This window comes from Mustela nigripes, chromosome 12 (genome assembly GCF_022355385.1).
Source record: "Mustela nigripes isolate SB6536 chromosome 12, MUSNIG.SB6536, whole genome shotgun sequence".
Lineage (NCBI taxonomy): Eukaryota > Metazoa > Chordata > Mammalia > Carnivora > Mustelidae > Mustela > Mustela nigripes.
The window spans coordinates 111,006,121-111,018,663 of NC_081568.1; the positions used below are offsets into that span (position 1 = coordinate 111,006,121).

The 12,543-nt window shown below is 35.3% G+C and overlaps 1 long non-coding RNA gene across 1 annotated transcript in view; it reads right to left on the reverse strand.

Moving 5' to 3' along the window:
• The window catches only part of LOC132027974 (uncharacterized), a 52,051-nt gene extending 39,723 nt beyond the window's left edge, over positions 1–12,328 (reverse strand). The window contains exons 1-3 of the long non-coding RNA XR_009407284.1: positions 12,268–12,328; positions 8,076–8,181; positions 6,559–6,648 (exon numbers count right to left, since the gene is read on the reverse strand). This is a non-coding gene — a long non-coding RNA (uncharacterized LOC132027974). The remainder of the gene's footprint in view (positions 1–6,558; positions 6,649–8,075; positions 8,182–12,267) is intronic.
• Between the last annotated feature and the right edge of the window lie 215 nt (positions 12,329–12,543).

Consider the following 12,543-nt stretch of genomic DNA (forward strand, 5'->3'; position numbering starts at 1 on the left):
AGACCTTGATTCCTCCTCCAAGCTCTAAGTTCTAGCCACACTGATTCTACCACCAAACATCAGGCTCCCAGGTGCATCTTCTTTTTCCTGTGCCTGAAACACTCTCCCTAGATATCCTGATGGCTCCCTGACTCACCTCATTTGGAAATTTACTCAGATATGTTCTTTGTGGCAAGACCTACCCAAACTCTCCTTAGAACCAAACCCCACTTTGTCCAGTGACCACCGTCTCCCCTCTCTGTTTAATTTTTCTCTATAACCTCTATCAACTATCTTTAATACTTCTTATTTGACTTCCCTTTCTTTATTTTTCGTCTTCTTATTTGACTTTACTTTCTTTATTTTTCATCTTCTTTGCAACAAAATGTAAGTGGTATGATAGCAGAGATTTCAATTTGGTTCACAGGTCTATTTCCAGTGCCTATTATATACATCATTCCAGGCGTATAATAGACACTTACTAAATTTTGATTAAATGAACACTTTCTTCCTTCAAAAGTAAAAGTTTTAATTGGTGACATCCAACATGAAAAAAAATGCTCATGTACTCCTATGAGACACTAATGGCTAAATATTTAATGTCTACTTTCAATCCAAGAACAAGGAACAACTCCAGGAACACAATTTATTTAAGAGGACATCCCTACATTATTCTATACAACCAGAAGGAATGAAAATTCTGAGGAAGTAAAAGCTGGATAGGGGAGAAAGAGCCTTGGGGCACTGGAGGATATCTTCAAATGCAATGGGACAGCTCCCTAATTCATCCTATGAGAAATTACTGAAAGAAGTACATAACTGAGGACTTCATGCCAAAATGAAATAATGTTAAACTAAAAGACAAGACATATTCTAAACTACAAATAAAACGTATACTGATGCTATGTTCCTCTTGGTTGTTAAACTGAATTATTCAGAATGAATTTCCAAATGAAATTTTATGGCTCTAGACTATTATTTCAATGCTTTTAATTGTATATCCAACAAAACTGCCACTATTACAGTTTTGCAATTCAACTAGCAATATTTTTATTTGTCTTCCATCTGTCCAACTTTCCTAAACTCTACTCCAAGGTCATACTTCACCCTTTAATTGTGACCAGATTGGCAAGGTCAAGCCCTTTTTTACTTTGAGAATGACACCCAGACATCATTTTTCAACCCTGATAATTGATGCAGACAGCACTGTGGGTAGAGGAAAGGTGGAATGGAATTCACTCCATTTGTTGTTAGGGATGTTGTTAGGGATGCCACATGTCTTACGAATGCAATCAAAGCCTAATGACAAGACAGACTCTGTTCCCTTAGTTGGGCTATAATGAGCACTTGAAAACTTCTTCCATGAAACAAGGGAGATGGCTTACCTTTAGTAATCAATGAAGACATTTGGAAAGGATCATGTTAAAATTATTGATAAATTCTTCATCTTTCCTCTATTAATTTCTGGGATTATGGAGCCATTTCATGTGAAAAGCAAGCAAGGAGTTCTCTGGAGCAAGGACAGGGCAGCGCTTCTGATATCTCTAAGAAAGCAAAGCTTTTTGCTCCCAACACAGGACTATGAACACAGAGACACAGTCGATTGCTTTTGTTACTGTTTTCATGTTGATTATTGTTTTTTTCATAGAGGTGATCACTAAAAGTATCTAGCTACTCATCTAAGTTTCCTTACTTAGGTTCTTATGAAATGTCTTAAGTTTTTCCGAAATGTTTAATTACAACGAACACTGTCTTTGTAGCCATATCTAAGAACTACAACTTCAGTATTTCCAGATGTTGTTTTTAATAACATGGATTGTCTGAAGGTCACCAAGTCTGAACAGTTGTCTCCCGCCACATGTCTCATCTACCTCATTCCACAACAGCAGAAGAGGAATTCATTTCCCTTATTTGAAATTCCTCCCTCTTCCAAGCCATTGCTTCTATTAAATTATCCTCATAATGTGAGACTCCTAGTTTTTTTGTTGAAGTTCAAAACACATGACTTTAGCTGTTTAAAAGTTAGCGTATATCACAATTTTTGCTGCATTTAAAGAAAATACACACACACAATACCTCATGGGTATTTTGACCAAGCTGCTTCAAGTCTTTTATCTTCCCTTCCCTTTTATGCATAGGACTGGAAAACAGTAGTTGAAATCAAGAGAAAAAACAAACAAGAGCCAATGGGCTCTCCCTAAGTACATCTGTCCTCTGAACAAGCCAATCAGGAAACCACTGTCTCATTTTTCTCAGGTAGCCTCAAATACCCTTGCTTGTAAAGTTATTCTAGAACACATGTATGTGGAACTTTCTACTTTTCAGTCAGTCTCCAGAAATCCATTTACATTACATATTTACTGTCATTTTTTTAGAGGTTTATAGTGTTCAGAATTTACCATATAGAAAAGCTCCTTGCTTCCTAGTTTAACACTTTATGACAATACATTACCTCTAGCTTCTCAAAAATGCTCTTCAACTTTTCAAAATGCTTTCACAAAAAAGTGAAAAGAAACTGTTTCCCTGGGAGTGTAACGTCACCATTTGTATCCAGTTTAGGCACTAAGGAAGTTAAAGTAGAAATAATTTTCAAGTGTTCAAAACCTATTTAACAGTTTAAGGTAAACAAGACATAATTATTGGATCAATCTTTTCAGTCTTTAATATATGCAGTGTGTTCACTTAGTACTTTACAATTTGCTGTCTAGTCTACTTGAAATCTTCCAAAGACTTGATTCTCTGGGTTAGTGAGGACCTACAGTAGAACAATTGGCTTCCCTTTATCCATCACTCTCAACAACCCCACTCGGGTGCTTTAAGTAATATACCTAACTTTTCTCTTGAAAGGTTTAATGTTTACAGGAGCAAGTTGTGCATTTTATTTAAGCAGATTTCCTGTTTTCTAAAAGGGGTTATTTAAGCCAGTGAAATATCTGAAAGATAATGATAAGAGTAAATAATAATTTATTAATCATTTCTTATTTTTCAATCTCTTTTCACGGCCTCTAACATACCTTATGTCATTTCACTCTCATAGCAGCCTGTGGGTAGGTTCTACTCTTGCGTCCATTTTATGGATGAGGAAGGGGTGCGTGGGAGGTGCTCAGTTAAGTTTCTGACCCTTGGTTTCAGCTCAGGATATGATCTCTGGGTCATGAGATGGAGCCTCAGGTCAGGCTCCATGTTGAGCAGCAGAGTCTGCTCGAAATTCTCTCTCCCTCTTCCTCTGCGCCTCCCACTCATACTCTCACTCACTTTCTCAAATAAATAAATAATTCTTTATAGATGAGGAAAATGGGGCACAGTGTCCTCCACAGTCATAATGCAACTTGCCCAGGGTCAAATAGCAAAACACGGCACTTGTTTTGACTACAACTTATTTAATATGCAGAAATTTCATCTTTGCAAATGATAAACATCTTCAAATATTTCAAGTGGTGAGATGCCTAAAAGAACATGTGACCAATGTAGGATTGTTCTATGCATACAACAGATTTGGAGCACTGTTTCCTGCCATCAGAAGGACTAAGTATATGATTTTAAACAAATTTGTTTGATTTCTTAGACCCTCAGTTTCTTTGTCTGCCATATTGTCAATATCAATATGATCTGTGAGAATTAAAATGAAGTAATAAATATGTAAGGACCTAGGAGCACCAGGCTTATTTTAGGTTCTTAATAAATATTAGTTGAATTTTCTCTTTCCTGAAGACTCAATATCCAAATTTATGATAATTTAATTCTCACACTGCACTGAAAACTAACATATAACTCATTACAACTTTTTATTTAAGAATCCTTGCTCTTACATTGGTCATGCTTAAATACCCCATTTTATAATTGAACCCCATTTTATAATTTAGCTTCATATTTCTATCTTGTATGCCAAATCTCTCCCTTTTTTCTTGTGATGTATAGTTGACGTAAATCTCTCTTTAATATCATAGCTCCTATGAGATTCCATAGGAGTTGAAATTTCTAACAACTAATTTAGGAGAAAAATTACTTTTGTTCCTATTAAATATCTTTCCTACTCATTTATGGTGGAAGTGCTTGTCTCATGAAAGTCTATGGTTGTGTTCCAGGTGTTAGTGAAACTTTCATTTGTTACTAAAACTTGTTTTTTTCTTTTAAATATGAGGCTCAGCCACCTAGAGCATAAGCATCATTATCTGTGAAGATGCCATGAAGGCTTTTCAACCACTTAATAGGAAACAGAAAACTTATCAATTATACAGATTCTAAAGTAAAATGTGTTTCTAAGTTTAAATGATTTTCCATATTGATTTATCTCTTCTGCTTCTTTGTAATATGATTATTCTTAAGAATTGCTTAGCAACAAATTAGGTCTTTTTTTTCTTTAAATCTCTAAAATCTTGATTTTAATTAGTAGACAATCATCTACCTACTGAAGAATATTACAGGTAGAACAATGCAGCAAATTCTCATAAATAATTGTCTTGCTTATCTTAGCAGTGTACAAAATGTTTTCTCAAGTCATGTGTGCAAAGGAAACATGAACTGAGGGAAAATATCAGAAGACTTCATGACATAATATATCAATGTATTTATATGTTTCAAGGCCATGGATAAAAAAAGGAAATTTTACCAATGATATTATAATAGGTGCTTCTAATATTTTTGGATATACTATACATTTTCATTTAATAGTCAAATAAATTTAAAGCTAACTCCATGCAAGAAAGACCCATATACTCTAATACTGTATTTGGGCTAAATCAGATGGTCAATATATATTTTAGGTTCTGCCCGGTCTCCGTCACTGTATACTCTCTCTTTGACTCCCAACATGACCATAACTCTCAACCCTATCCTCTCCCCATCATGGCCAAGGGCTGTGGCTTATTTTCATCAGAAATAAGGACATTTCAGTGAGGTGGTAGAAAAGAGGAAAGTCAAATCCAAAAGGGTGTTAATCCAAGTCAAAATGAAATAGTATGAATGGTTTGGAAATCCCTACCACCAACATGATGCAGTGGTTGAGGATGCCTTCTTTCTACCATATTCTCCAGGCTAAGTTCTGACCAGACACAAGAAGGTGTTTAAAGGGGTCTTGGTCAATACTCAGATACTCGGTGCCAGCTCACCCATGAAGCTACCCTGGAAGGAGTTTCAAAAGCCTGTCAAAGCATGGTCTTTGAGCATGGCCGCTATCTTGCTTCCAAATCCCACTCTCCATCTTGGGATCTGTTTTTCACTGGGCTCTGGCTGGTACCCAGTCGTTTCTTCTCAAGTCTTCATTTTCCATATATAGGTCTCTGCCAGGTTCCTGCTTGACCCCTCCCTACAACTGTATTGTGTATGCATTCTGGCAGCACAAGACAGCATGTTGAAGCTGAGAAGGCCTTGAGAAATCATTGAATCTAATAACCTCCTTTCAGAGATGTGGCAGCCAGGAATTAAAGCAGATTCTCCCACTTACATGCTAAAGACATGGCTTGAGTATGACTCCTCATTCTTCACTATGACTACGTGGGGTGCATCTTCTACAAATCAAGATATTCCTTACCCAGACCTAACCTGCCATATGTTTCCTCCCTCCTCATTGACACTTCCTTTCCATGTGTTATCTTGGGTCTTGTGCCACCTGCAGAGAGACTGCTCTCTTGCACACGATGCAGGTCTACATGTGTAATGAAGGAATGAGGGATGGTCTACATTCAGATTCCCACTTGCCAGAGAGTAACTGCTCCTTCTTTTTCAACTCAGAGAACCTGAGGACTGTCTGACATCCTTTATGCAGATAGAAAAATGACATTCATCCTATAGAAATGCAGAATTAAGATACTGGTTTTGAAACCTGCTTGCATCTCTAGCTTTTTTGTCATGTGGCCTGTCCCTTATGCATCTCCTGCTACCAACAGAATTGGTCACATCTGCTTTTGAAGTGGTCCTGGTGTGAAAGTCTGGAGCTGGAAAGGTTTTCTCCCACTGAAACAAGTGAGGTGTGGTTGAAATAGCACTATTATTGCCATTGTGTAAGTCTATTTTGCATTAAATAGATTTTTTTTTCATTCTTCACCAAGAACATAATCAGCAGATCACATAATTTCAATGGGAAGATGTGTCTTAAGATCCAACCGATATCAAAATGAACTTTCATCTCACATAATTCATTCAAAAGTTCACAGCTACCAGAATTAGCAGTTTAAAGTGGTCTGCATTTCTTGTTGTGTGGTGCTTGTGTTTGGTGTTTCAATATAACTGAATTTCTCCCCTTGGTATTTCCTTGCTTAGCATTGACAGTCAAGGGCTTATATATCAAGATGAGTAAGAGGTAACAATTCATTCTCAAATGTCTGTTAAAGTTTTTTTCTTTTTTAGTTCTGGCTGAGTGAAAAAAATCGATCCTACATAATGTTAAAGCAAAAGACAGAGTTAAAAGGTCAAGGTTCTGAACAAACTTGTCCAGGGACTGCCTGTTTAGACTCAAGTTTGTTATGTCAGCTTTCCGTGTATCAGGTTCCACATCAACCAAATACCCTCAGTTCTTGTTTGCAAAATACAGAGAAGTCCTTGAGAAAATGCATGTAGTGTTATAATGCAGAATAGGCTTACCATTAAGAAGAGTGTGTTGAAGGGCTCACTGTCCACTTTTTGTGCACATAAAATCAACCCATGTTCTGGGAAATGCACAGACTGTCTGGGCTGCAAAGAAAAGATGTATTTAATACAGCAAAGGGTTTTACTAACTAAATGTTGTGAGCTTAGGTTACTGAGGAAGAGAGGCTGAGAATCTTTTATGTGATAAATGTGTGAAATTCATCTTCTGTAGTCAAAGAAATTGCTCAATCAGAAGAAGGGGAAAAAATAGAGAACAGGTTCTATATGGGCATATCCTTTTTAATAAAACCTTAGGGAAAGCTATGTGTTCCAGGTTGAGGTTAGGAGAAATATGACAGACGTGGAAATATGAATTTGCTTTACAAACTTGTCCAGTATTTGGACACACAATGAATGACCCACCCAGGGGTCTATTTTTGCACGGGGCCACAAGGATTGGCGATTGTTTATGAGAGTGGGCAAAATGAACCGAGAAGAGTAATCATCAGGCAATTCAGACGCAGATTGCCAGCACTGAGGAAAAGGGGGGGAACTTGCAGTTATGATGAGTAAAATCGCTGACTTTAGTCATCAAGACCAAGTGTTAAATATGTGTTTGCTTTGTTAGGGATGAATCAGGCTGAATGACAATTGTCTGTGGTTGTGGTTAGTGAGAAGAGAGTCGCAATGTGTTATATGAGTGCCTGGCAAGTATTCTCACCCTGTGTGAGCCTGGGCGGGGCGGCGGGGGAGGTTCCTATCACTATTTCCATTGGCCAAATCATGTGATCATTTCTAGGGCAAAAAAATTGTGGCAGAAATTTATATAAATGATACAAGCACTGCAATACTCATTATGCCACAATGTCATGCAAACTGTAGTTAGTATTAATATTATTGAACATAGAGAATGTTAAAAAAGAGTATATTGAAAATGAGATATCAAAACTATGTCATTAATACTTCTTTGATTTAGAAGAAAGACAGGGAAGCTTCTCCAATGTAGAAAGACTGTAACTTCTGACAGGTCAGCTCCACAAGTCTGGATTAACAAACTATGCTAGGTGTAGCACGGTTCAACCTATTATGAGGGATGAATTCATGGGAGAGGAATCCGCAAGCAAAGTGGATTGATTGATTGATTGATTGATGAAGTGTTCATCATCAAAAAGAGCAACAACAACAATAGGAGCATATTCAAGTAGTACATGGCAAGGCCAGGATTATAAATCCTACAGGAATGTGGAAAAGAGATCATTCAAAATGAAAATGAAATGAAAGTTTTGATGGTCTATTTTATATTTGATCAGTTGGAAAGCAATATAGTGTGACAGAAAATGAGCTACCTAAGTGGTAGGAAAGTCTGTTCTTTTCTTTGAGCTTCAACTTCATCATTTCCAAGTTGGGACACTTTAGTAAGAATAAATAATCCTCACTGACAATATATTGCATTCAAATTTTGAAACCAGACTTCCAACCCAGGCTATAAGCCATTATTTCATTCTTAATGTCTTACCTTTGTTATGTCTTACCTTAATGCCTTTCCTCATCAAATGGAAAATTATTAGGTCAGAAGATAAGATGCCAAATCTTAAGTTCCATAATATGTCAACATTGATTGATTGAAGTCAGTGAAGCCTAAAAACAAAACATAACTATCTCTTAAATTAACAACCAAAAATAGATAAGTTAGTTCTTAGGGCAACCCAATAATTGTACAATTGCTGGAGTTATTCTTCAGAATGCAAATTAGAAATCTCTATTATGTTCATATCTTTCAACTTAATAATTCCATTTCTATTTATCTAAAGTATAATATTTAGTGTAGAAAAACTATTTGTATGAAGGTGCTTACTTCAACCCTGATCGATACAACCAAATTTAAAAAAATAGAGAATTGATTGGGAAAATTGATGGAATACCATGAAACTACTAAAACCGAGAGTTATGAAGACTATCACAATGGCATCCCAAATGCCCATCCAAGTGAGAATAGATGAAAGAAATGTCATAGAGTCACAGTATTCCATAATGAATGCCAAAGAATGATAGACAGCATTGTAAGTCTTAGTAATGAAATTATTAAATGAAAAAAGTAGATTCGAAAAGATTATATGCAGTATATTAAACCTTTTACAAAGTTAGAAATAAAATAAGTATTTTTAGGATCACATGTAAGTATAATTTATATATGTGTATACACACAATAATGTATATACTTATATATAATATATATATTTCACATATATGAAATAAGGGGACAATAACAGAATTCTGAATGCCACTTCTGTGGGGGAAGGCAGGTAGAGGGATAGGAGATACAGTGTGTGTTATAGTAAGTTACTGTCAATCTCATAGCTTTTGGGGGAATGGTGGTGAATTTCTGAGGGATTTTATAGTATTACAAAGAAGTACATACTTGAGCCACTAATTGGAATATTATCATGAAGCAAGGATTACGATTCCTGCAATTATGTATATCTACAAGTCAGAGGGGGAAAAAGAAAAAGCACCTTTTTAAAAAATATATAGTTTTTACAGATTCATTAATAAAAAAGACCAGAAGATAATAAACACAAATAATGGTTATGTTAATGTGATAACTGTGTGATTTTTTTCTTTTTCAAATTTTCTAAAATGTATTACTTTAATGAGAACAACTGTTTATAACTCATTAAAAAACAGTATGCAGACCCATGGATCTCTATGCCAGTGAACTTTTGTTCAACATGAAGAAGACAAATGAAATAATATAAAACTGATCAGCATTTCAGCAGGCTGCTGGAGGACTTGAAGGAGCTGGAGGACTTGAAGGAGGCACTATTGACCTTGCATGGATAACTAATTTAAGAACCAATCACGAAAAAAGAAATGTGACTATTTGCAAGAGCACATACCAGATCCAATTTGTAATGAAAAGCTATATTACCTACTAGAAAATATCTCCATTTGGTACTGACCCGGAGAGTACAACTTTTGGGTCTCAGAAACACGAAAGTAGTATGACCGATACACTCTCCTTTTCAGTTATTTCCGCAGAGGTTGTAGACAGAGGAATTTTAGATTAACACATATAACATGGACTTTGAGACCATTAGCTGAATACTGATGTGCAGAAAACCAATAGGAATAGGGGATGATTCAGAATACAAACAAATTGATTGGACACTTTGACAATGATGCTCCTAGAGCATGACATCGTTGCTGGCTAGATGTTAATGCACTAGAAGGCTCATTCAGCATGAGAAAAATATTACACCAAATTACAATTTTACAAAGAGTCAGCTGAAAACCTTTGATTTACAAATATTTTCCTTACTGTTAGCTTTTAAGATATAAGCCACATTATTGTTTTAAACATATAAGGATAATTCCATTGTATTTGAAGAATACCAGATGAATTAGGTGAGTGGCATACTTTGCAGCATTGTGTTGTATATATTTTCCTTGAATTTAGTGTTTTCTTTCTAGTATACCATCTGTAACACATATAAATCAGTAGATTTCACAGTGCGTTTATTCCAGTTTTATTTCCAAGTAATTAAAAGAAAAAAAAATATTGGGTAAGAAGTAGCTTTCAGAAAAGAGTCTGTTTAGGGAATTTAAAAACTATTTTCCCTTTCTCTTCTCTTTTGTGTTGTTTTTAATTGTAAAATAAAAACAAAAGTTGGAAAGTATTTTATGAAGTAATTATTTATCATTTCTTATCAATTGTATTTTACAATCAAAAGTGTTGGGGTTTTCTCTTCTTGCCAGTTAAAGTCTATGGCTTTCAATGACAGGCGTAGAAGGCTATGTGATAAAATTAAATGGATCTTCAGATTTGAAAGAAAATAGCTGAGTTTGAATTCTCACACTGCCACCTTGAAAAAAAATCACATAAAATCTCTGAATCTTATCTTCCTAATATGGGAGAAGTTGAAAGCAGCCCAGCATAGCTTACACGGCTCCTTGAAAAATAAATGGGAGTTTTTATTCCAATAAGCAAAACTCTAATGTTTTTTAATAATTGTTTGAGAATGAGTTTCTAAAAATAGACAAAATAATTGTTTTAGAATAAAGAACTTGAAACCAAACTCTCCTCTGGGGGAGGGGCAAGGAGGACCAGGCTGTAACAAGAGCTCGTGGAAATCCCAGTGAACCCTTTTGTAACGGATTAAGGGCAGTCTTTTTGGAGCTCAGTCACCTGATGTGAGACAATGCCAGTATTGCCATGTTTTCCTGAGAAGGAGCATGGCAGCGCCCGCTCTCTGCAGTTGAACTGAATTCAGTCTGTGGGCTCTAATGTAAGTACCTACACAGATGTGCTGTGGAGATTCTGGACAAGACATGTCACTGTCAGAAAGTAGAGAAGTGTGGCACAAGTGAGCTCTTGCCATATAAACATAACATCTGGTCTAAGCTTCTGGCATTGCTACGAAACATGACATTTCAATATATGTATTTGTTGCATTTTAAAATTATTTAAATTATTCATGTTTATGCAGAAAGATAGATGCCAAAAATAAAACCAAGCAGGAAAAAATTACCCATAATCCTACCACCATAACTGCTATTAAGTATATTTCCACCGATAGCATGGAACCACTAGAGCATTTCGGACAATATTTTTATATGTTATTTTCAATATGTATGGTTGAAATAATATGTATCTTTAAAGTGGGACATATTCATTGGAAAACTACCTTTAGCCTTTAGCAACATATCATCAACATGCTACATATTGATCGATGTAGATTGACACCATTATTTGTAATAATTGAGAAGAACTCCATTTTATGGATGTATGAGTTACTCAAGCAATAATCTATAGGTGTACATTTAAGTTATTTTCAGCTTTCCCACATTATAAATACTGTTTTTGATACATATCAACATTTCTATCTTTATGAATCTGATTATTGAAAAAATTCTTGGAAGTGGAATTTCTGAATTAAATACATTACTTCCAGTTACACTGTAGAAAGTTTCTACTATTTTTCCTCCTGCCAACAATCTGTGTGAGCCCATCTCTTTTCAGTGAACCATACTGGGCATTTTCCTTCTCTAACTCTTTGACAGCCTGATGATTGATGAGAAGAGAGAGGATCTCTAATTTTTTGTTCATAGTTATGATTACTAGTAAGATGAAATGCTTTTCATCATATATTATCATTTATATTTCTGATTTTTTTGTACCTTGCCTGTTAAATGTTATTTTTGTTATGCGTTTGTAAGATTTCTACATCTTAGACATTAACAACTTTTTGTCACACATAGTTATATTTTTTCTTGTCTGTCATTTGCTTTCTCACTTGGATGGTGGTACTTTTCCCCACAGAGATATCTTAAAGTATTTATCTTTAAACTTTTGCCTGGAGTCTTCACTGAAAGGGCTTTCTTCACCTGTACATATGCATTTGTATTTTCTTCTAGTAGTTTTAGACTTTATTATGCACTTATATTCCACCCATTTGGAGAATTATTTTATTTTAGGGTTTGGGTTAGGGTTTTAAATTTATCCTTGCCAAGTGGTTAACTGGTTGCCACAATAATTTTTATCAAATTGTACTTATTTATCTTATTAAATCACCTTTATTATAGTCATTCCCCTTAACCAAAGTTTCACTTCCAGTTTGTTACCCATAGTCAACTGCAGTCCAGAAGTAGATGATCCTCCTTCTGACCTATCGTCAGAAGATCAATAGTAGCCTAATGCTATATTCCTGTGCCTATGTCACTCACCTCATTTCGTTTCATCATGTAGGCATTCCATCATCTCACACCATCACAGGAAGTGCGACTACCGTACAATAAGATATTTTGAAAGAGAGAGAGATCACATTCACATAACTCTTATTATAGCATATTATTATAATTGTTCTATTTTATTATTAGTTATTGTTGTTAATCTCCTACTATACCTAATTTTTAAATTAACCTTTATCATAGGCATATATAGGAAAAAAATAATAGGTATTGCACAAAATATACAATATACTTAGATACGTTACACAGAGG